This window comes from Anomaloglossus baeobatrachus, chromosome 3, assembly GCF_048569485.1.
Source record: "Anomaloglossus baeobatrachus isolate aAnoBae1 chromosome 3, aAnoBae1.hap1, whole genome shotgun sequence".
In the NCBI taxonomy this organism is placed as follows: Eukaryota; Metazoa; Chordata; class Amphibia; order Anura; family Aromobatidae; genus Anomaloglossus; species Anomaloglossus baeobatrachus.
The window spans coordinates 4,143,453-4,169,350 of NC_134355.1; the positions used below are offsets into that span (position 1 = coordinate 4,143,453).

The 25,898-nt window shown below is 52.8% G+C and overlaps 1 protein-coding gene across 1 annotated transcript in view; it reads left to right on the top strand.

Moving 5' to 3' along the window:
* The first annotated feature begins 207 nt into the window (after nucleotides 1–207).
* The window catches only part of SLC29A1 (solute carrier family 29 member 1 (Augustine blood group)), an 81,104-nt gene continuing 55,413 nt past the window's right edge, over nucleotides 208–25,898 (top strand). The window contains exon 1 of the mRNA XM_075338919.1: nucleotides 208–280. The gene's annotated coding sequence lies outside the window, so the exon portion shown is untranslated. The remainder of the gene's footprint in view (nucleotides 281–25,898) is intronic.

The window sequence follows — 25,898 nt, forward strand, 5'->3', positions numbered from 1 at the left end:
GTGGGAGCGCGGTGCTGCCGCCTCCTGGGCTGGTGACGGACACGACCCTAGGTGCGGTCCAGAGTTGAGCCCCTCAGTCACCGGCGGCGCGTGCTCCGACCCCCATCTGCTCTGCCCTCCCGGGGCCTCGTCCGGCTGGGGGCGGTTACTTCTGCCCCTCGGCTTGTCGGGGTGGAGTAGTGCTGCACCAATCAGAACAGATGGGGCGTAGCCTGCTGCCATGTGAGCGCTGCTCTGCAGCTCAGACTCCGCCGGCGGCAGCAGCGGTGACATCCAGCAGGTGAGAGCGGGGACGCGGGACGGAGGGGACACGGGACGGAGGGGACACGGGACGGAGGGGACACGGGACGGAGAGACAGGGGGGACAGCGGGGACACGGGACGGAGAGACAGGGGGGACAGCGGGGACACGGGACGGAGAGACAGCGGGGACACGGGACGGAGAGACAGGGGGGACAGCGGGGACACGGGACGGAGAGACAGCGGGGACACGGGACGGAGAGACAGGGGGGACAGCGGGGACACGGGACGGGGGGGACACACGGGGGTACTCCAGGGGCTCAGCGTGCTGCCGGCGGATCAGTGCTGCTGTCACCAGCCCGGGATCTCCCGCAGACAGTGATAGATCGGTGTATCGGTGATCGGCGTCTGCAGATGGGAGTTGTGGTCGGAGCTCGGTGCGATCACTGCACGATGCGGATCGCTCAGGATCGTCTGTACAAGTCTCTTCAGTGTTGTAAAAATCACGAACGTATTAAAAATCTTATGTATTTTTTTATGAGGAAAGGAAAATAATTTGCTCAATGTTAGAGCCGAGTCTGGATGTGAGGACCGGAGGGTGCAAGTGTCGCCCCCGAGCCGTCCCCGGGTAACGGCACTGGTACCCTGCAAGTGTGGACAGCCTGATCACCCCCAGACTGCAGAACACCGCTACCCCACCCCCCCTCCCATCACCCCGGACTGCAGAACACGCTACCCACCCCCCGGCATCACCCCCGGACTGCAGAACACCGCTACCCCCCCATCACCCCCGGACTGCAGAACACCGCTACCCCCCCCGCATCACCCCCAGACTGCAGAACACCGCTACCCCACCCCCCTCCCTCCATCACCGCCGACTGCAGAACACCGCTACCCCCCCCCGCATCACCCCCAGACTGCAGAACACCGCTACCCCACCCCCCCTCCCATCACCCCCGGACTGCAGAACACCGCTACCACCCCCCCAGGCATCACCCCACCAGACTGCCAGATGACACCCGCTACCCCACCCCCTCCCATCACCCCCAGACTGACAGAACACCGCTACCCCCCGGCATCACCCCCGGACTGCACCCCCGGCATCACCCCCGGACTGCAGAACACCGCTACCCCACCCCCCTCCCATCACCCCCAGACTGCAGAACACTGCTACCCCCCGGCATCACCCCCAGACTGCAGAACACCGCTACCCCCCGGCATCACCCCCGGACTGCAGAACACCGCTACCCCCCGGCATCACCCCCGGACTGCAGAACACCGCTACCCCCCGGCATCACCCCCGGACTGCAGAACACCGCTACCCCACCCCCCTCCCATCACCCCCGGACTGCAGAACACCGCTACCCCACCCCCCTCCCATCACCCCCGGACTGCAGAACACCGCTACCCCCCGGCATCACCCCCGGACTGCAGAACACCGCTACCCCACCCCCCTCCCATCACCCCCGGACTGCAGAACACCGCTACCCCACCCCCCTCCCATCACCCCCGGACTGCAGAACACCGCTACCCCCCGGCATCACCCCCCGGACTGCAGAACACCGCTACCCCACCCCCCTCCCATCACCCCCAGACTGCAGAACACTGCTACCCCCCGGCATCACCCCCAGACTGCAGAACACCGCTACCCCCCCCGGCATCACCCCCGGACTGCAGAACACCGCTACCCCCCCGGCATCACCCCCGGACTGCAGAACACCGCTACCCCCCGCCATCACCCCCGGACTGCAGAACACCGCTACCCCCCGGCATCACCCCCGGACTGCAGAACACCGCTACCCCACCCCCCTCCCATCACCCCCGGACTGCAGAACACCGCTACCCCCCGGCATCACCCCCGGACTGCAGAACACCGCTACCCCACCCCCCTCCCATCACCCCCGGACTGCAGAACACCGCTACCCCACCCCCCTCCCATCACCCCCGGACTGCAGAACACCGCTACCCCACCCCCATCCCATCACCCCCAGACTGCAGAACACCGCTACCCCCCGGCATCACCCCCAGACTGCAGAACACCGCTACCCCACCCCCCTCCCATCACCCCCGGACTGCAGAACACCGCTACCCCCCCGGCATCACCCCCAGACTGCAGAACACTGCTACCCCCCCATCACCCCCGGACTGCAGAACACCGCTACCCCCCCATCACCCCCGGACTGCAGAACACCGCTACCCCACCCCCCTCCCATCACCCCCGGACTGCAGAACACTGCTACCCCCCCATCACCCCCGGACTGCAGAACACCACTACCCCCCCATCACCCCCAGACTGCAGAACACCGCTACCCCACCCCCCTCCCATCACCCCCCGGACTGCAGAACACCGCTACCCCCCGGCATCACCCCCAGACTGCAGAACACCGCTACCCCACCCCCCTCCCATCACCCCCGGACTGCAGAACACCGCTACCCCCCCGGCATCACCCCCAGACTGCAGAACACCGCTACCCCACCCCCCTCCCATCACCCCCGGACTGCAGAACACCGCTACCCCCCGGCATCACCCCCGGACTGCAGAACACCGCTACCCCCCGGCATCACCCCCGGACTGCAGAACACCGCTACCCCCCCAGCATCACCCCCAGACTGCAGAACACCGCTACCCCCCGGCATCACCCCCGGACTGCAGAACACCGCTACCCCCCCGGCATCACCCCCAGACTGCAGAACACCGCTATCACCCCCGGACTGCAGAACACCGCTACCCCCCCGGCATCACCCCCGGACTGCAGAACACCGCTACCCCCCCGCCATCACCCCCAGACTGCAGAACACTGCTACCCCCCGGCATCACCCCCAGACTGCAGAACACCGCTACCCCCCCATCACCCCCGGACTGCAGAACACCGCTACCCCCCCATCACCCCCAGACTGCAGAACACCGCTACCCCCCGGCATCACCCCCAGACTGCAGAACACCGCTACCCCCCGGCATCACCCCCAGACTGCAGAACACCGCTACCCCCCCCATCACCCCCAGACTGCAGAACACCACTACCCCCCATCACCCCCCAGACTGCAGAACACCGCTACCCCCCCATCACCCCCAGACTGCAGAACACCACTACCCCCCATCACCCCCAGACTGCAGAACACCGCTACCCCCCCATCACCCCCAGACTGCAGAACACCACTACCCCCCCATCACCCCCAGACTGCAGAACACCGCTACCCCCCGCCATCACCCCCAGACTGCAGAACACCGCTACCCCCCCATCACCCCCGGACTGCAGAACACCGCTACCCCCCGCCATCACCCCCAGACTGCAGAACACCGCTACCCCCCGCCATCACCCCCAGACTGCAGAACACCGCTACCCCCCCGCCATCACCCCCAGACTGCAGAACACCGCTACCCCCCGCCATCACCCCCAGACTGCAGAACACCGCTACCCCCCCCATCACCCCCAGACTGCAGAACACCGCTACCCCCCCATCACCCCCAGACTGCAGAACACCACTACCCCCCATCACCCCCAGACTGCAGAACACCGCTACCCCCCCATCACCCCCAGACTGCAGAACACCGCTACCCCCCATCACCCCCAGACTGCAGAACACCACTACCCCCCATCACCCCCAGACTGCAGAACACCGCTACCCCCCGCCATCACCCCCAGACTGCAGAACACCGCTACCCCCCGGCATCACCCCCAGACTGCAGAACACCGCTACCCCCCCCATCACCCCCGGACTGCAGAACACCGCTACCCCCCCATCACCCCCGGACTGCAGAACACCGCTACCCCCCCATCACCCCCGGACTGCAGAACACCGCTACCCCCCCCATCACCCCCGGACTGCAGAACACCACTACCCCCCGGCATCACCCCCAGACTGCAGAACACCGCTACCCCCCGGCATCACCCCCAGACTGCAGAACACCGCTACCCCCCCATCACCCCCAGACTGCAGAACACCGCTACCCCCCATCACCCCCAGACTGCAGAACACCGCTACCCCCCCCCCCCATCACCCCCCCCGGACTGCAGAACACCGCTACCCCCCCCCCATCACCCCCCCGGACTGCAGAACACCACTACCCCCCGCCATCACCCCCGGACTGCAGAACACCGCTACCCCCCCCCCCCACCCCATCACCCCCAGACTGCAGAACACCGCTACCCCCCGGCATCACCCCCAGACTGCAGAACACCGCTACCCCCCCGGCATCACCCCCAGACTGCAGAACACCGCTACCCCCCGCCATCACCCCCGGACTGCAGAACACCGCTACCCCCCGCCATCACCCCCGGACTGCAGAACACCGCTACCCCCCCCCCCCACCCCATCACCCCCAGACTGCAGAACACCGCTACCCCCCGGCATCACCCCCAGACTGCAGAACACCGCTACCCCCCCCATCACCCCCAGACTGCAGAACACCGCTACCCCCCCATCACCCCCAGACTGCAGAACACCGCTACCCCCCCGCCATCACCCCCAGACTGCAGAACACCGCTACCCCCCCGGCATCACCCCCGGACTGCAGAACACCGCTACCCCCCCGGCATCACCCCCAGACTGCAGAACACCGCTACCCCCCCGGCATCACCCCCAGACTGCAGAACACCGCTACCCCCCGCCATCACCCCCAGACTGCAGAACACCGCTACCCCCCGCCATCACCCCCAGACTGCAGAACACCGCTACCCCCCGCCATCACCCCCGGACTGCAGAACACCGCTACCCCCCGGCATCACCCCCGGACTGCAGAACACCGCTACCCCCCCCCCCCCACCCCATCACCCCCAGACTGCAGAACACCGCTACCCCCCATCACCCCCAGACTGCAGAACACCACTACCCCACCCCCCTCCCATCACCCCCGGACTGCAGAACACCGCTACCCCCCCATCACCCCCAGACTGCAGAACACCGCTACCCCCCCATCACCCCCAGACTGCAGAACACCGCTACCCCCCCATCACCCCCAGACTGCAGAACACCGCTACCCCCCCATCACCCCCAGACTGCAGAACACCGCTACCCCCCGCCATCACCCCCAGACTGCAGAACACCGCTACCCCCCGCCATCACCCCCGGACTGCAGAACACCGCTACCCCCCCCATCACCCCCAGACTGCAGAACACCGCTACCCCCACCCCACCCCATCACCCCTAGACTGCAGAACACCGCTACCCCCCGGCATCACCCCCAGACTGCAGAACACCGCTACCCCCCCCATCACCCCCAGACTGCAGAACACCGCTACCCCCCGCCATCACCCCCGGACTGCAGAACACCGCTACCCCCCGCCATCACCCCCGGACTGCAGAACACCGCTACCCCCCCCCCCCACCCCATCACCCCCAGACTGCAGAACACCGCTACCCCCCACCCCATCACCCCCAGACTGCAGAACACCGCTACCCCCCGGCATCACCCCCAGACTGCAGAACACCGCTACCCCCCGCCATCACCCCCCCCCGCCATCACCCCCAGACTGCAGAACACTGCTACCCCCCCCCCTTAACCCCCCCGGACTGCAGAACACCGCTACCCCCCCCCCCCCATCACCCCCGGACTGCAGAACACCGCTACCCCCCCCCCCCCATCACCCCCCCGGACTGCAGAACACCGCTACCGCCCCCCCCCCATCACCCCCAGACTGCAGAACACCGCTACCCCCCATCACCCCCAGAATGCAGAACACCGCTACCCCCCCATCACCCCCAGACTGCAGAACACCGCTACCCCCCCCATCACCCCCAGACTGCAGAACACCACTACCCCCCCATCACCCCCAGACTGCAGAACACCACTACCCCCCCATCACCCCCAGACTGCAGAACACCACTACCCCCGCCATCACCCCCAGACTGCAGAACACCGCTACCCCCCGCCATCACCCCCAGACTGCAGAACACCGCTACCCCCCGCCATCACCCCCAGACTGCAGAACACCGCTACCCCCCCCGCCATCACCCCCAGACTGCAGAACACCGCTACCCCCCGCCATCACCCCCAGACTGCAGAACACCGCTACCCCCCGCCATCACCCCCAGACTGCAGAACACCGCTACCCCCCGCCATCACCCCCAGACTGCAGAACACCGCTACCCCCCCCCATCACCCCCAGACTGCAGAACACCGCTACCCCCCGCCATCACCCCCAGACTGCAGAACACCGCTACCCACCCCCCCATCACCCCCAGACTGCAGAACACCGCTACCCCCCGCCATCACCCCCAGACTGCAGAACACCGCTACCCACCCCCCCATCACCCCCGGACTGCAGAACACCGCTACCCCCCCCCATCACCCCCAGACTGCAGAACACCGCTACCCACCCTCCCATCACCCCCAGACTGCAGAACACCAGTACCCCCCCATCACCCCCAGACTACAGAACACCGCTACACCCCCCCCCCCATCACCCTTGAAAAGCGACAATGTCTGACTTTCATTTCTTCATCTTCATAGATTTTTTTATTTATTGCTTTTCTCAAATTCAAGTTATTTGTGTGACCGGTAGGGGGGGTCTCTTTTATTAAACGAGAGGAACCAACAATTGTGACCACGTGTTTCTCTGCCATCTCCTTTACTCACCTGAGGTGTAATTCATCTGGGCCTGGATTCTTCTTCTCCTTCATTAGATCAGTCTTCCCTCACTATCTCTCTGTGTATAGATCTCCTGGATTCTTCTATTCCTTCATTAGCTCAGTCTTCCCTCACTATCTCTGTGTATAGATCTCCTGGATTCTTCTATTTCTTCATTAGCTCAGTCTTCCCTCACTATCTCTCTGTGTATAGATCTCCTGGATTCTTCTATTCCTTCATTAGCTCAGTCTTACCTCACTATCTCTGTGTATAGATCCCCTGGATTCTTCTATTCCTTCATTAGCTCAGTCTTCCCTCACTATCTCTCTGTGTATAGATCCCCTGGATTCTTCTATTCCTTCATTAGCTCAGTCTTCCCTCACTATCTCTCTGTGTATAGATCTCCTGGATTCTTCTATTCCTTCATTAGCTCAGTCTTCCCTCACTATCTCTCTGTGTATAGATCCCCTGGATTCTTCTGTTCCTTCATTACCTCAGTCTTCCCTCACTATCTCTCTGTGTATAGATCTCCTGGATTCTTCTATTCCTTCATTAGCTCAGTCTTCCCTCACTATCTCTCTGTGTATAGATCTCCTGGATTCTTCTATTCCTTCATTAGCTCAGTCTTCCCTCACTATCTCTCTGTGTATAGATCTCCTGGATTCTTCTATTCCTTCATTAGCTCAGTCTTCCCTCACTATCTCTCTGTGTATAGATCTCCTGGATTCTTCTATTCCTTCATTAGCTCAGTCTTCCCTCACTATCTCTCTGTGTATAGATCCCCTGGATTCTTCTATTCCTTCATTAGCTCAGTCTTCCCTCACTATCTCTCTGTGTATAGATCTCCTGGATTCTTCTATTCCTTCATTAGCTCAGTCTTCCCTCACTATCTCTCTGTGTATAGATCTCCTGGATTCTTCTGTTCCTTCATTAGCTCAGTCTTCCCTCACTATCTCTCTGTGTATAGATCCCCTGGATTCTTCTATTCCTTCATTGGCTCAGTCTTCCCTCACTATCTCTCTGTGTATAGATCTCCTGGATTCTTCTATTCCTTCATTAGCTCAGTCTTCCCTCACTATCTCTCTGTGTATAGATCCCCTGGATTCTTCTATTCCTTCATTAGCTCAGTCTTCCCTCACTATCTCTGTGTATAGATCCCCTGGATTCTTCTATTCCTTCATTAGCTCAGTCTTCCCTCACTATCTCTCTGTGTATAGATCTCCTGGATTCTTATATTCCTTCATTAGCTCAGTCTTCCCTCACTATCTCTCTGTGTATAGATCTCCTGGATTCTTCTGTTCCTTCATTAGCTCAGTCTTCCCTCACTATCTCTCTGTGTATAGATCTCCTGGATTCTTCTGTTCCTTCATTAGCTCAGTCTTCCCTCACTATCTCTCTGTGTATAGATCTCCTGGATTCTTCTATTCCTTCATTAGCTCAGTCTTCCCTCACTATCTCTCTGTGTATAGATCTCCTGGATTCTTCTATTCCTTCATTAGCTCAGTCTTCCCTCACTATCTCTCTGTGTATAGATCCCCTGGATTCTTCTATTCCTTCATTAGCTCAGTCTTCCCTCACTATCTCTCTGTGTATAGATCTCCTGGATTCTTCTATTCCTTCATTAGCTCAGTCTTCCCTCACTATCTCTCTGTGTATAGATCTCCTGGATTCTTCTGTTCCTTCATTAGCTCAGTCTTCCCTCACTATCTCTCTGTGTATAGATCTCCTGGATTCTTCTATTCCTTCATTAGCTCAGTCTTCCCTCACTATCTCTCTGTGTATAGATCCCCTGGATTCTTCTATTCCTTCATTAGCTCAGTCTTCCCTCACTATCTCTGTGTATAGATCCCCTGGATTCTTCTATTCCTTCATTAGCTCAGTCTTCCCTCACTATCTCTCTGTGTATAGATCTCCTGGATTCTTATATTCCTTCATTAGCTCAGTCTTCCCTCACTATCTCTCTGTGTATAGATCTCCTGGATTCTTCTGTTCCTTCATTAGCTCAGTCTTCCCTCACTATCTCTCTGTGTATAGATCTCCTGGATTCTTCTATTCCTTCATTAGCTCAGTCTTCCCTCACTATCTCTCTGTGTATAGATCTCCTGGATTCCTCTATTCCTTCATTAGATCAGTCTTCCCTCACTATCTCTCTGTGTATAGATCCCCTGGATTCTTCTATTCCTTCATTAGCTCAGTCTTCCCTCACTATCTCTGTGTATAGATCCCCTGGATTCTTCTATTCCTTCATTAGCTCAGTCTTCCCTCACTATCTCTCTGTGTATAGATCTCCTGGATTCTTCTATTCCTTCATTAGATCAGTCTTCCCTCACTATCTCTCTGTGTATAGATCTCCTGGATTCTTCTATTCCTCATTAGATCAGTCTTCCCTCACTATCTCTCTGTGTATAGATCTCCTGGATTCTTCTATTCCTCATTAGATCAGTCTTCCCTCACTATCTCTCTGTGTATAGATCTCCTGGATTCTTCTATTCCTTCATTAGCTCAGTCTTCCCTCACTATCTCTCTGTGTATAGATCTCCTGGATTCTTCTATTCCTTCATTAGCTCAGTCTTCCCTCACTATCGCTCTGTGTATAGATCCCCTGGATTCTTCTATTCCTTCATTAGATCAGTCTTCCCTCACTATCTCTCTTAGATCAGTCTTCCCTCACTATCTCTCTGTGTATAGATCTCCTGGATTCTTCTATTCCTTCATTAGCTCAGTCTTCCCTCACTATCTCTCTGTGTATAGATCCCCTGGATTCTTCTATTCCTTCATTAGCTCAGTCTTCCCTTACTATCTCTCTGTGTATAGATCTCCTGGATTCTTCTATTCCTTCATTAGATCAGTCTTCCCTCACTATCTCTGTGTATAGATCTCCTGGATTCCTCTATTCCTTCATTAGATCAGTCTTCCCTCACTATCTCTGTGTATAGATCTCCTGGATTCTTCTATTCCTTCATTAGATCAGTCTTCCCTCACTATCTCTGTGTATAGATCTCCTGGATTCCTCTATTCCTTCATTAGCTCAGTCTTCCCTCACTATCTCTCTGTGTATAGATCTCCTGGATTCCTCTATTCCTTCATTAGATCAGTCTTCCCTCACTATCTCTCTGTGTATAGATCTCCTGGATTCTTCTTCTCCTTCATTAGATCAGTCTTCCCTCACTATCTCTGTGTATAGATCTCCTGGATTCCTCTATTCCTTCATTAGATCAGTCTTCCCTCACTATCTCTCTGTGTATAGATCTCCTGGATTCCTCTATTCCTTCATTAGATCAGTCTTCCCTCACTATCTCTCTGTGTATAGATCTCCTGGATTCCTCTATTCCTTCATTAGCTCAGTCTTCCCTCACTATCTCTCTGTGTATAGATCTCCTGGATTCTTCTATTCCTTCATTAGATCAGTCTTCCCTCACTATCTCTCTGTGTATAGATCCCCTGGATTCTTCTATTCCTTCATTAGATCAGTCTTCCCTCACTATCTCTCTGTGTATAGATCTCCTGGATTCTTCTATTCCTTCATTAGCTCAGTCTTCCCTCACTATCTCTGTGTATAGATCCCATGGATTCTTCTATTCTTCATTAGCTCAGTCTTCCCTCACTATCTCTCTATGTATAGATCTCCTGGATTCTTCTATTTCTTCATTAGCTCAGTCTTCCCTCACTATCTCTCTGTGTATAGATCTCCTGGATTCTTCTGATCCTTCATTAGATCAGTCTTCCCTCACTATCTCTCTGTGTATAGATCCCCTGGATTCTTCTATTCCTTCATTAGATCAGTCTTCCCTCACTATCTCTCTGTGTTTAGATCCCCTGGATTCTTCTATTCCTTCATTAGATCAGTCTTCCCTCACTATCTCTCTGTGTATAGATTTCCTGGATTCTTCTATTCCTTCATTAGCTCAGTCTTACCTCACTATCTCTGTGTATAGATCTCCTGGATTCTTCTATTCCTTCATTAGCTCAGTCTTCCCTCACTATCTCTCTGTGTATAAATCTCCTGGATTCTTCTATTCCTCATTAGCTCAGTCTTCCCTCACTATCTCTCTGTGTATAGATCTCCTGGATTCTTCTATTTCTTCATTAGCTCAGTCTTCCCTCACTATCTCTCTGTGTATAGATCTCCTGGATTCTTCTATTCCTTCATTAGCTCAGTCTTACCTCACTATCTCTGTGTATAGATCTCCTGGATTCTTCTATTTCTTCATTAGCTCAGTCTTCCCTCACTGTCTCTCTGTGTATAGATCTCCTGGATTCTTCTATTCCTTCATTAGCTCAGTCTTCCCTCACTATCTCTCTGTGTATAGATCTCCTGGATTCCTCTATTCCTCATTAGCTCAGTCTTCCCTCACTGTCTCTCTGTGTATAGATCTCCTGGATTATTCTATTCCTTCATTAGCTCAGTCTTCCTTCACTATCTCTCTGTGTATAGATCTCCTGGATTCTTCTATTCCTTCATTAGCTCAGTCTTCCCTCACTATCTCTCTGTGTATAGATCTCCTGGATTCTTCTATTCCTTCATTAGCTCAGTCTTCCCTCACTATCTCTCTGTGTATAGATCTCCTGGATTCTTCTATTCCTTCATTAGCTCAGTCTTCCCTCACTATCTCTGTGTATAATCTCCTGGATTCTTCTATTCCTTCATTAGCTCAGTCTTCCCCCACTATCTCTCTGTGTATAGATCTCCTGGATTCTTCTATTCCTTCATTAGATCAGTCTTCCCTCACTATCTCTCTGTGTATAGATCTCCTGGATTCTTCTTCTCCTTCATTAGCTCAGTCGTCCCTCACTATCTCTCTGTGTATAGATCTCCTGGATTCTTCTTCTCCTTCATTAGCTCAGTCTTCCCTCACTATCTCTCTGTGTATAGATCTCCTGGATTCTTCTATTCCTTCATTAGCTCAGTCTTCCCTCACTATCTCTCTGTGTATAGATCTCCTGGATTCTTCTATTCCTTCATTAGCTCAGTCTTACCTCACTATCTCTGTGTATAGATCTCCTGGATTCTTCTATTTCTTCATTAGCTCAGTCTTCCCTCACTGTCTCTCTGTGTATAGATCTCCTGGATTCTTCTATTCCTTCATTAGCTCAGTCTTCCCTCACTATCTCTCTGTGTATAGATCTCCTGGATTCCTCTATTCCTCATTAGCTCAGTCTTCCCTCACTGTCTCTCTGTGTATAGATCTCCTGGATTATTCTATTCCTTCATTAGCTCAGTCTTCCCTCACTATCTCTCTGTGTATAGATCTCCTGGATTCCTCTATTCCTCATTAGCTCAGTCTTCCTTCACTATCTCTCTGTGTATAGATCTCCTGGATTCTTCTATTCCTTCATTAGCTCAGTCTTCCCTCACTATCTCTCTGTGTATAGATCTCCTGGATTCTTCTATTCCTTCATTAGCTCAGTCTTCCCTCACTATCTCTCTGTGTATAGATCCCCTGGATTCTTCTATTCCTTCATTAGCTCAGTCTTCCCTCACTATCTCTCTGTGTATAATCTCCTGGATTCTTCTATTCCTTCATTAGCTCAGTCTTCCCTCACTATCTCTCTGTGTATAATCTCCTGGATTCTTCTATTCCTTCATTAGCTCAGTCTTCCCTCACTATCTCTCTGTGTATAGATCTCCTGGATTCTTCTTCTCCTTCATTAGCTCAGTCGTCCCTCACTATCTCTCTGTGTGTAAATGTCCTGGATTCTTCTATTCCTCATTAGATCAGTCTTCCCTCACTATCTCTCTGTATATAGATCTCCTGGATTCTTCTATTCCTTCATTAGCTCAGTCTTCCCTCACTATCTCTCTGTGTATAGATCCCCTGGATTCTTCTATTCCTTCATTAGCTCAGTCTTCCCTCACTATCTCTCTGTGTATAGATCTCCTGGATTCTTCTATTCCTTCATTAGCTCAGTCTTCCCTCACTATCTCTCTGTCTAGATCTCCTGGATTCTTCTATTCCTTCATTAGCTCAGTCTTCCCTCACTATCTCTCTGTGTATAGATCCCCTGGATTCTTCTATTCCTTCATTAGCTCAGTCTTCCCTCACTATCTCTCTGTGTATAAATCTCCTGGATTCTTCTATTCCTTCATTAGCTCAGTCTTCCCTTACTATCTCTCTGTGTATAGATCTCCTGGATTCTTCTATTCCTTCATTAGCTCAGTCTTCCCTCACTATCTCTCTGTGTATAAATCTCCTGGATTCTTCTATTCCTCATTAGCTCAGTCTTCCCTCACTATCTCTCTGTGTATAGATCTCCTGGATTCTTCTATTCCTTCATTAGCTCAGTCTTCCCTCACTATCTCTGTGTATAGATCTCCTGGATTCCTCTATTCCTTCATTAGCTCAGTCTTCCCTCACTATCTCTGTGTATAGATCTCCTGGATTCTTCTTCTCCTTCATTAGATCAGTCTTCCCTCACTATCTCTGTGTATAGATCTCCTGGATTCCTCTATTCCTTCATTAGATCAGTCTTCCCTCACTATCTCTGTGTATAGATCTCCTGGATTCCTCTATTCCTTCATTAGATCAGTCTTCCCTCACTATCTCTCTGTGTATAGATCTCCTGGATTCTTCTATTCCTTCATTAGCTCAGTCTTCCCTCACTATCTCTCTGTGTATAAATCTCCTGGATTCTTCTTCTCCTTCATTAGATCAGTCTTCCCTCACTATCTCTGTGTATAGATCTCCTGGATTCCTCTATTCCTTCATTAGATCAGTCTTCCCTCACTATCTCTCTGTGTATAGATCTCCTGGATTCTTCTATTCCTTCATTAGCTCAGTCTTCCTTCACTATCTCTCTGTGTATAGATCTCCTGGATTCTTCTATTCCTTCATTAGCTCAGTCTTCCCTCACTATCTCTCTGTGTATAGATCTCCTGGATTCTTCTATTCCTTCATTAGCTCAGTCTTTCCTCACTATCTCTCTGTGTATAGATCCCCTGGATTCTTCTATTCCTTCATTAGCTCAGTCTTCCCTCATTATCTCTCTGTGTATAGATCTCCTGGATTCTTCTATTCCTTCATTAGCTCAGTCTTCCCTCATTATCTCTCTGTGTATAGATCTCCTGGATTCTTCTATTCCTTCATTAGCTCAGTCTTCCCTCACTATCTCTCTGTGTATAGATCTCCGGGATTCTTCTGTTTCTTCATTAGCTGAGTCTTCCCTCACTATCTCTGTGTATAGATCTCCTGGATTCCTCTATTCCTTCATTAGCTCAGTCTTCCCTCACTATCTCTCTGTGTATAGATCTCCTGGATTCTTCTTCTCCTTCATTAGATCAGTCTTCCCTCACTATCTCTGTGTATAGATCTCCTGGATTCCTCTATTCCTTCATTAGCTCAGTCTTCCTTCACTATCTCTCTGTGTATAGATCTCCTGGATTCTTCTATTCCTTCATTAGCTCAGTCTTCCCTCACTATCTCTCTGTGTATAGATTTCCTGGATTCTTCTATTCCTTCATTAGATCAGTCTTCCCTCACTATCTCTCTGTGTTTAGATCCCCTGGATTCTTCTATTCCTTCATTAGATCAGTCTTCCCTCACTATCTCTCTGTGTATAGATCTCCTGGATTCTTCTATTCCTTCATTAGCTCAGTCTTCCTTCACTATCTCTCTGTGTATAGATCTCCTGGATTCTTCTATTCCTTCATTAGCTCAGTCTTCCCTCACTATCTCTCTGTGTATAGATCTCCTGGATTCTTCTGTTCCTTCATTAGCTCAGTCTTCCCTCACTATCTCTCTGTGTATAGATCTCCTGGATTCTTCTATTCCTTCATTAGCTCAGTCTTCCCTCACTATCTCTGTGTATAGATCTCCTGGATTCTTCTATTCCTTCATTAGCTCAGTCTTCCCTCACTATCTCTGTGTATAGATCTCCTGGATTCTTCTGTTCCTTCATTAGCTCAGTCTTCCCTCACTATCTCTATATAGATCTCCTGGATTCTTCTGGTCCTTCATTAGCTCAGTCTTCCCTCACTATCTCTCTGTGTATAGATCTCCTGGATTCGTCTGTTCTTTCATTAGCTCAGTCTTCCCTCACTATCTCTCTGTGTATAGATCTCCTGGATTCTTCTATTCCTTCATTAGATCAGTCTTCCCTCACTATCTCTCTGTGTATAGATCTCCTGGATTCTTCTATTCCTTCATTAGCTCAGTCTTCCCTCACTATCTCTCTGTGTATAGATCTCCTGGATTCTTCTATTCTTCATTAGCTCAGTCTTCCCTCACTATCTCTGTGTATAGATCTCCTGGATTCTTCTATTCTTCATTAGCTCAGTATTCCCTCACTATCTCTCTGTGTATAGATCCCCTGGATTCTTCTATTCCTTCATTAGCTCAGTCTTCCCTCACTATCTCTCTGTGTATAGATCTCCTGGATTCTTCTTCTCCTTCATTAGCTCAGTCTTCCCTCACTATCTCTCTGTGTATAGATCTCCTGGATTCTTCTATTCCTTCATTAGCTCAGTCTTCCCTCACTATCTCTCTGTGTATAGATTTCCTGGATTCTTCTATTCCTTCATTAGATCAGTCTTCCCTCACTATCTCTCTGTGTATAGATCCCCTGGATTCTTCTATTCCTTCATTAGATCAGTCTTCCCTCACTATCTCTCTGTGTATAGATCTCCTGGATTCTTCTATTCCTCATTAGATCAGTCTTCCCTCACTATTATTATTATTATTATTTATTTATAGAGCACCATTAATTCCATGGTGCTGTACATGAGAAGGGGGTTACATACAAAATACGTATACAAGTTACAGTAGACAGACTAGTACAGAGGGAAGAGGGCCCTACCCTTGCGGGCTTACATTCTATAGGATTATGGGGAGGAGACAATAGGCGGGGTGTAGGTCAGGCGGCGGCTCCGCACGGTGGTCGGGCGGCAGCTCCGCACGGTTGTCGGGCGGCAGCTCCGCACGGTGGTCGGGCGGCAGCTCCGCACGGTGGTCGGGCGGCAGCGAGTTCATTGTAGATTGTAGGCATTTCTGAACAGATGAGTTTTCAGGTTCCGTTTGAAGTTTGCAAGGGTAGGGGATAGTCTGACGTGTTGAGGCAGCGAGTTCCAGGAGACTGGGGATGCTCGGGAGAAGTCTTGGAGTCGGTTGCGTGAGGAGCGAATGAGAGAGGAGGAGAGGAGGATCTATCTCTCTGTGTATAGATCTCCTGGATTCTTCTATTCCTTCATTAGATCAGTCTTCCCTCACTATCTCTCTGTGTATAGATCTCCTGGATTCTTCTATTCCTTCATTAGCTCAGTCTTCCCTCACTATCTCTCTGTGTATAGATCTCCTGGATTCTTCTATTCTTCATTAGCTCAGTCTTCCCTCACTATCTCTGTGTATAGATCTCCTGGATTCTTCTATTCTTCATTAGCTCAGTATTCCCTCACTATCTCTCTGTGTATAGATCTCCTGGATTCTTCTATTCTTCATTAGCTCAGTCTTCTCTCACTATCTCTGTGTATAGATCTCCTGGATTCTTCTATTCTTCATTAGCTCAGTATTCCCTCACTATCTCTCTGTGTATAGATCTCCTGGATTCTTCTATTCCTTCATTAGCTCAGTCTTCCCTCACTATCTCTCTGGGTATAGATCTCCTGGATTCTTCTATTCCTTCATAAGCTCAGTCTTCCCTCACTATCTCTCTGGGTATAGATCTCCTGGATTCCTCTATTCCTTCATTAGCTCAGTCTTCCCTCACTATCTCTCTGTGTATAGATCCCCTGGATTCTTCTGATCCTTCATTAGCTCAGTATTCCCTCACTATCTCTCTGTGTATAGGTCTCCTTGATTCTTCTATTCCTTCATTAGCTCAGTCTTCCCTCACTATCTCTCTGTGTATAGATCTCCTGGATTCTTCTATTCCTCATTAGCTCAGTCTTCCCTCACTATCTCTCTGTGTATAGATCTCCTGGATTCTTCTATTCCTTCATTAGCTCAGTCTTCCCTCACTATCTCTGTGTATAGATCTCCTGGATTCTTCTATTCCTTCATTAGCTCAGTCTTCCCTCACTATCTCTCTGTGTATAGGTCTCCTGGATTCTTCTATTCCTTCATTAGCTCAGTCTTCCCTCACTATCTCTCTGTGTATAGATCCCCTGGATTCTTCTGTTCCTTCATTAGCTCAGTCTTCCCTCACTATCTCTCTGTGTATAGATCCCCTGGATTCTTCTATTCCTTCATTAGCTCAGTCTTCCCTCACTATCTCTCTGTGTATAGATCCCCTGGATTCTTCTGTTCCTTCATTAGCTCAGTCTTCCCTCACTATCTCTCTGTGTATAGATCTCCTGGATTCTTCTATTCCTTCATTAGCTCAGTCTTCCCTCACTATCTCTCTGTGTATAGATCCCCTGGATTCTTCTGATCCTTCATTAGATCAGTCTTCCCTCACTATCTCTCTGTGTATAGATCTCCTGGATTCTTCTATTCCTTCATTAGCTCAGTCTTCCCTCACTATCTCTCTGTGTATAGATCTCCTGGATTCCTCTATTCCTTCATTAGCTCAGTCTTCCCTCACTATCTCTCTGTGTATAGATCTCCTGGATTCTTCTATTCCTTCATTAGATCAGTCTTCCCTCACTATCTCTCTGTGTATAGATCTCCTGGATTCTTCTATTCCTTCATTAGCTCAGTCTTCCCTCATCTTCTCTCTGTGTATAGATCTCCTGGATTCCTCTATTCCTTCATTAGATCAGTCTTCCCTCACTATCTCTCTGTGTATAGATCTCCTGGATTCTTCTATTCCTTCATTAGCTCAGTCTTCCCTCACTATCTCTCTGGGTATAGATCTCCTGGATTCTTCTATTCCTTCATTAGATCAGTCTTCCCTCACTATCTCTCTGTGTATAGATCTCCTGGATTCTTCTATTCCTTCATTAGCTCAGTCTTCCCTCACTATCTCTCTGGGTATAGATCTCCTGGATTCTTCTATTCCTTCATAAGCTCAGTCTTCCCTCACTATCTCTCTGGGTATAGATCTCCTGGATTCCTCTATTCCTTCATTAGCTCAGTCTTCCCTCACTATCTCTCTGTGTATAGATCCCCTGGATTCTTCTGATCCTTCATTAGCTCAGTATTCCCTCACTATCTCTCTGTGTATAGGTCTCCTTGATTCTTCTATTCCTTCATTAGCTCAGTCTTCCCTCACTATCTCTCTGTGTATAGATCCCCTGGATTCTTCTATTCCTTCATTAGCTCAGTCTTCCCTCACTATCTCTCTGTGTATAGATCTCCTGGATTCTTCTATTCCTCATTAGCTCAGTCTTCCCTCACTATCTCTCTGTGTATAGATCTCCTGGATTCTTCTATTCCTTCATTAGCTCAGTCTTCCCTCACTATCTCTGTGTATAGATCTCCTGGATTCTTCTATTCCTTCATTAGCTCAGTCTTCCCTCACTATCTCTCTGTGTATAGGTCTCCTGGATTCTTCTATTCCTTCATTAGCTCAGTCTTCCCTCACTATCTCTCTGTGTATAGATCCCCTGGATTCTTCTGTTCCTTCATTAGCTCAGTCTTCCCTCACTATCTCTCTGTGTATAGATCCCCTGGATTCTTCTATTCCTTCATTAGCTCAGTCTTCCCTCACTATCTCTCTGTGTATAGATCCCCTGGATTCTTCTGATCCTTCATTAGATCAGTCTTCCCTCACTATCTCTCTGTGTATAGATCTCCTGGATTCTTCTATTCCTTCATTAGCTCAGTCTTCCCTCACTATCTCTCTGTGTATAGATCTCCTGGATTCCTCTATTCCTTCATTAGCTCAGTCTTCCCTCACTATCTCTCTGTGTATAGATCTCCTGGATTCTTCTATTCCTTCATTAGATCAGTCTTCCCTCACTATCTCTCTGTGTATAGATCTCCTGGATTCTTCTATTCCTTCATTAGCTCAGTCTTCCCTCATCTTCTCTCTGTGTATAGATCTCCTGGATTCCTCTATTCCTTCATTAGCTCAGTCTTCCCTCACTATCTCTCTGTGTATAGATCTCCTGGATTCTTCTATTCCTTCATTAGATCAGTCTTCCCTCACTATCTCTCTGTGTATAGATCCCCTGGATTCTTCTATTCCTTCATTAGCTCAGTCTTCCCTCATCTTCTCTCTGTGTATAGATCTCCTGGATTCTTCTATTCCTTCATTAGCTCAGTCTTCCCTCACTATCTCTCTGTGTATAGATCTCCTGGATTCTTCTATTCCTTCATTAGCTCAGTCTTCCCTCACTATCTCTCTGTGTATAGATCTCCTGGATTCCTCTATTCCTTCATTAGATCAGTCTTCCCTCACTGTCTCTCTGTGTATAGATCTCCTGGATTCTTCTATTCCTTCATTAGATCAGTCTTCCCTCACTATCTCTCTGTGTATAGATCTCCTGGATTCTTCTGATCCTTCATTAGATCAGTCTTCCCTCACTATCTCTCTGTGTATAGATCTCCTGGATTCTTCTATTCCTTCATTAGCTCAGTCTTCCCTCACTATCTCTCTGTGTATAGATCCCCTGGATTCTTCTATTCCTTCATTAGCTCAGTCTTCCCTCACTATCTCTGTGTATAGATCTCCTGGATTCTTCTGTTTCTTCATTAGCTCAGTCTTCCCTCACTATCTCTCTGTGTATAGATCTCCTGGATTCTTCTATTCCTTCATTAGATCAGTCTTCCCTCACTATCTCTCTGTGTATAGATCTCCTGGATTCTTCTATTCCTTCATTAGATCAGTCTTCCCTCACTATCTCTCTGTGTATAGATCTCCTGGATTATTCTATTCTTCATTAGCTCAGTCTTCCCTCACTATCTCTCTGTGTATAGATCCCCTGGATTCTTCTGATCCTTCATTAGATCAGTCTTCCCTCACTATCTCTCTGTGTATAGATCTCCTGGATTCTTCTGATCCTTCATTAGATCAGTCTTCCCTCACTATCTCTCTGTGTATAGATCCCCTGGATTCTTCTGATCCTTCATTAGATCAGTCTTCCCTCACTATCCGTGTAGCAGAGTTTCTGATCCTCACTCAGTCTTCAGCCTCTTTCATGGCTGTTTCAGTTAATGGAGGTGTCTCGTCTCCAAGATCCGCTCGAAATATTTAGTAGTAGTAATAATTCTAATAATAATTAATAATATTACGGTATATATTTATTTTGGGAAATAGCTCCGATTATAAGTGTAGTATAGTTCTCCTGATTCGCTGTCGCTTTTCTCATGCGCAGGACCTGGGGTATCCATGGTTATGACCAAACATATAGTGAAAGTTAGTTGCTTGTGGTTGTAACCATGGTTACCTAAGCAGCAGTGCCCTGCACATGAGGTAAGAGACATGGCTAATCAGGAGACTATACTACATTTCTAATTGGAGGCGTTTGCTAATATAATTATTACACTTACTAATATTAGGAGAGGGTCTTTTTAATGACGGGTTCATGCTAAATATGAGTGATCATTCTCTCCTGTCTGGTCAAATTAGTCACCAATCACCCGCTAGAACCGTACAACTTCCCGGGCTGTACAAGTGATGTGAAGACGGGCGGCCACCGGATCCTGGGGGGGTGGAGGGGGGAGGGGGGGGGGGACGGGTTGCGGAGGGGACTGAGTGGCCACCGGATCCCAGGGGGGGGGGGGCGGAGGGGATGGGGCGGCCACCGGATCCCAGGGGGGGGCGGAGGGGATGGGGCGGCCACCGGAATCCGGGGGGGGGGGGGGGGCGGAGGGGATGGGGCGGCCACCGGATCCGGGGGGGGGGGCGGAGGGGATGGGGCGGCCACCGGATCCGGGGGGGGGGGGGGGCGGAGGGGACGGGGCGGCCACCGGATCCCGGGGGGGGCGGAGGGGACTGGGCGGCCACCGGATCCCAGGGGGGGCGGAGGGGATGGGGCGGCCACCGGATCCCGGGGGGGGGAGGAGGGGACGGGGCGGCCACCGGATCCCGGGGGGGGGGGAGGAGGGGACTGGGCGGCCACCGGATCCCGGGGGGGGGCGGAGGGGACGGGGCGGCCACCGGATCCCGGAGGGGGGTGGAGGGGGGGTGGCGGCCACCGGATCCCGGGGGGGGGGCGGAGGGGACATCAGATTGTTATTATCCCTTCTGACCATGAAGCGCTTTCCACACCTGCCTAAGAGTTTTGCACACACCAGTCCTCTCCATTAGTGTGTCCCCACATCAGGGCTTCTGTGGCTTCTCTGTGGCGGGCCGGCTGGCAGCTGCCCGGGGGTGGACAGCAGCTGCTCCATGCATGAGAATCCCCTCCTCGGAGGACACTGTACAAGACGCCGTCTCTTCTGTTCCCCTTTATTGGTTCTCCGTCCTCTGTGCCCGGTTCGGCTCCTACTGTGCGGCCCATCGTGTGGCAGCTCTGCCCGTCCTCCTTTCTGTTGCCCCTCAGTGGTGCCCCCTCTCCCCTTACATAGTGATATGTCATCTCATTTCCTCCTAAATCCCCTCCCGGCCGCTGCGGTCACCTGCTGGGCCCAGGAATGTAATCACAGGTCCCGGAATACAGAGCAGGGAGGAAGTGCTGGATACGGGGTGCAGGGGACCCACAAACACCACCCACCCCACTGCGAACGTGATGTGCTGTACAGAAGGCGGAAAAGTGCCCATCAGTAGTTCTTATAATACTGTACTGCCGCCCCCATGGGGTATGTCTGGTACACGAGCTCTGTGATGCTGCTTGCCTGGGCTCTCGGGTTGCTGCGTGCCTAGCTGTGTGCCTGGGCTCTCGGGTTGCTGCGTGCCTAGCTGTGTGCCTGGGCTCCCGGGTTGCTGCGTGCCTAGCTGCGTGCCTGGGCTCCCGGGTTGCTGCGTGCCTAGCTGCGTGCCTGGGCTCCCGGGTTGCTGCGTGCCTAGCTGTGTGCCTAGCTGTGTGCCTGGGCTCTCGGGTTGCTGCGTGCCTAGCTGTGTGCCTGGGCTCTCGGGTTGCTGCGTGCCTAGCTGTGTGCCTGGGCTCTCGGGGTGCTGCATGCCTAGCTGTGTGCCTGGGCTCCCGGGTTGCTGCGTGCCTAGCTGTGTGCCTGGGCTCCCGGGTTGCTGCGTGCCTAGCTGTGTGCCTGGGCTCCCGGGTTGCTGCGTGCCTAGCTGTGTGCCTGGGCTCCCGGGTTGCTGCGTGCCTAGCTGTGTGCCTGGGCTCTCGGGTTGCTGCGTGCCTAGCTGTGTGCCTGGGCTCCCGGGTTGCTGCGTGCCTAGCTGTGTGCCTGGGCTCCCGGGTTGCTGCGTGCCTAGCTGTGTGCCTGGGCTCCCGGGTTGCTGCGTGCCTAGCTGTGTGCCTGGGCTCCCGGGTTGCTGCGTGCCTTGCTGCGTGCCTGGGCTCCCGGGTTGCTGTGTGCCTGGGCTCCTGGGTTGCTGCGTGCCTAGCTGTGTGCCCGGGCTCGTGAGTTCTGCACAGCTCTTGCATTTCCCTGTAGAAGTAGAAATAAGGAACAGAATGTCAGAAGTGATGATGGAGCAGATGTGAGACGTCCGGGGTGAGACGAGCGGTGTCATGTGAGCGGCGGGATCTTCCTTATGGTTAATTAGGTTGTGATTCTGCAGCTCTGATCCCGGTTCTGTGTGTATGTGTGTGGGGGTGGGGGGGCGGTGTGTGTCTGGGGTCCGGTGTGTGTCTGGACATTGATGGTCATTCTTGGTGGTCCTCACAGATCAGATGGCTGCGGCTGGTGGGAGGTCACATACTAAGAAAAGGTCTGATGGCGCATCCTACCTTTCTAATGTGAACAGGTGCAAACTGAACATGAAACATAGTAACAAAAACACAGCAGCGCTAGATATGCGGAACAGTGAATATGGGAATATAGACCTGCATTACTGCTCTGAGAAAACAGGAAAATTGAGATACTTGGCACAAAAATGGCCAGTTTTATGTGAGCGCAACATCCAGTGACAAGACGACCTCTATTTGTGGAGAATTAAAATAATCTGAGGCTGAAGAGCCGGAGTTTGATACGGACCCAACAAATGGAGGTCGCCTTGCCGCTGGCCAGACTCCCCTGTGGTGGTCCTCCTGAAGGCCAGTCCAATGAGGAGGTCACTATGAATACTGATAGCTGCTCTTCTGCAGGGTCTTTCCCCGGGTAATTGGCGTCTGCGGGGTCTTTAACCCTGGGAGTTGGCGTCTGCGGGGTCTTTAACCCTGGGAGTTGGCGTCTGCGGGGTCTTTAACCCTGGGAGTTGGCGTCTGCGGGGTCTTTCCCCTGGGAGTTGGCGTCTGCGGGGTCTTTCCCCTGGGAGTTGGCGTCTGCGGGGTCTTTCCCCTGGGAGTTGGCGTCTGCGGGGTCTTTCCCCTGGGAGTTGGCGTCTGCGGGGTCTTTCCCCTGGGAGTTGGCGTCTGCGGGGTCTTTCCCCTGGGAGTTGGCGTCTGCGGGGTCTTTCCCCTGGGAGTTGGCGTCTGCGGGGTCTTTCCCCTGGGAGTTGGCGTCTGCGGGGTCTTTCCCCTGGGAGTTGGCGTCTGCGGGGTCTTTCCCCTGGGAGTTGGCGTCTGCGGGGTCTTTCCCCTGGGAGTTGGCGTCTGCGGGGTCTTTCCCCTGGGAGTTGGCGTCTGCGGGGTCTTTCCCCTGGGAGTTGGCGTCTGCGGGGTCTTTCCCCTGGGAGTTGGCGTCTGCGGGGTCTTTCCCCTGGGACTTGGCGTCTGCGGGGTCTTTCCCCTGGGAGTTGGCGTCTGCGGGGTCTTTCCCCTGGGAGTTGGCGTCTGCGGGGTCTTTCCCCTGGGACTTGGCGTCTGCGGGGTCTTTCCCCTGGGACTTGGCAGACAAGAAGGGAAACGTACCGGACATAATGGGGAGCACAACAACAATGATTAATAAAGACATCCTTTATTTGTAGTAAAAGTTAAAAACCATTAAAATACAAAACGCACACCTAATAGCACGGCACGCGCCCAGCACCCCGCTCCAAAGCAATGTTATGCGTATTACAAATCATGAGATACAAGCATTAATAAAGCATTGCAATACTTCTAATAGCAATAGACAGCCTGTATACAGCCGTAACAACCCAAGGGGAGTGCATGGCATGAGCATATACCCTCATAAAGCCACAGCAAAACAAGGCCCAATGATACCAGGACATAGTTAGAAATATATAGTTTGCAAATTGCTAACTAAGGTCAAATAGCCTAATGTGGCACCATACCTATGCTCGTATACAGACCATAAGTCTGTGCCAGCCATTGCACTGGCTGCCCATATATCACAGGATCCAATTCACACTGCTTGTGCTCACCCACAAAGCTCTCCACAGTGCAGCACCCCCTACATCTCCTCCCTCACCCCACCCATCCTCTCCACAGTGCGGCACCCCCCTACATCTCCACCCTCACCCCACCCATCCTCTCCACAGTGCAGCACCCCCCTACATCTCCACCCTCACCCCACCCCACCCCACCCATCCTCTCCACAGTGCAGCACCCCACCCATCCTCTCCACAGTGCGGCACCCCCTACATCTCCTCCCTCACCCCACCCATCCTCTCCACAGTGCGGCACCCCCCTACATCTCCACCCTCACCCCACCCGACCCGACCTCTCCACAGTGCAGCACCCCCTACATCTCCACCCTCACCCCACCCCACCCCACCCATCCTCTCCACAGTGCAGCACCCCACCCATCCTCTCCACAGTGCAGCACCCCCTACATCTCCACCCTCACCCCACCCATCCTCTCCACAGTGCAGCACCCCCCTACATCTCCACCCTCACCCCACCCATCCTCTCCACAGTGCGGCACCCCCTACATCTCCACCCTCACCCCACCCATCCTCTCCACAGTGCGGCACCCCCTACATCTCCACCCTCACCCCACCCATCCTCTCCACAGTGCGGCACCCCCTACATCTCCACCCTCACCCCACCCCACCCATCCTCTCCACAGTGCGGCACCCCCTACATCTCCACCCTCACCCCACCCCACCCATCCTCTCCACAGTGCAGCACCCCCTACATCTCCACCCTCACCCCACCCATCCTCTCCACAGTGCGGCACCCCCCTACATCTCCACCCTCACCCCACCCGACCCGACCTCTCCACAATGCGGCACCCCCTACATCTCCACCCTCACCCCACCCATCCTCTCCACAGTGCAGCACCCCCTACATCTCCACCCTCACCCCACCCATCCTCTCCACAGTGCAGCACCCCCTACATCTCCACCCTCACCCCACCCATCCTCTCCACAGTGCGGCACCCCCCTACATCTCCACCCTCACCCCACCCATCCTCTCCACAGTGCGGCACCCCCTACATCTCCACCCTCACCCCACCCATCCTCTCCACAGTGCAGCACCCCCTACATCTCCACCCTCACCCCACCCATCCTCTCCACAGTGCAGCACCCCCTACATCTCCACCCTCACCCCACCCATCCTCTCCACAGTGCGGCACCCCCCTACATCTCCACCCTCACCCCACCCATCCTCTCCACAGTGCAGCACCCCCTACATCTCCACCCTCACCCCACCCATCCTCTCCACAGTGCGGCACCCCCCTACATCTCCACCCTCACCCCACCCATCCTCTCCACAGTGCGGCACCCCCCTACATCTCCACCCTCACCCCACCCATCCTCTCCACAGTGCAGCACCCCCCTACATCTCCACCCTCACCCCACCCATCCTCTCCACAGTGCGGCACCCCCTACATCTCCACCCTCACCCCACCCATCCTCTCCACAGTGCGGCACCCCCTACATCTCCACCCTCACCCCACCCATCCTCTCCACAGTGCGGCACCCCCTACATCTCCACCCTCACCCCACCCCACCCATCCTCTCCACAGTGCGGCACCCCCTACATCTCCACCCTCACCCCACCCCACCCATCCTCTCCACAGTGCAGCACCCCTACATCTCCACCCTCACCCCACCCATCCTCTCCACAGTGCAGCACCCCCTACATCTCCACCCTCACCCCACCCATCCTCTCCACAGTGCGGCACCCCCCTACATCTCCACCCTCACCCCACCCGACCCGACCTCTCCACAATGCGGCACCCCCTACATCTCCACCCTCACCCCACCCATCCTCTCCACAGTGCAGCACCCCCTACATCTCCACCCTCACCCCACCCATCCTCTCCACAGTGCAGCACCCCCTACATCTCCACCCTCACCCCACCCATCCTCTC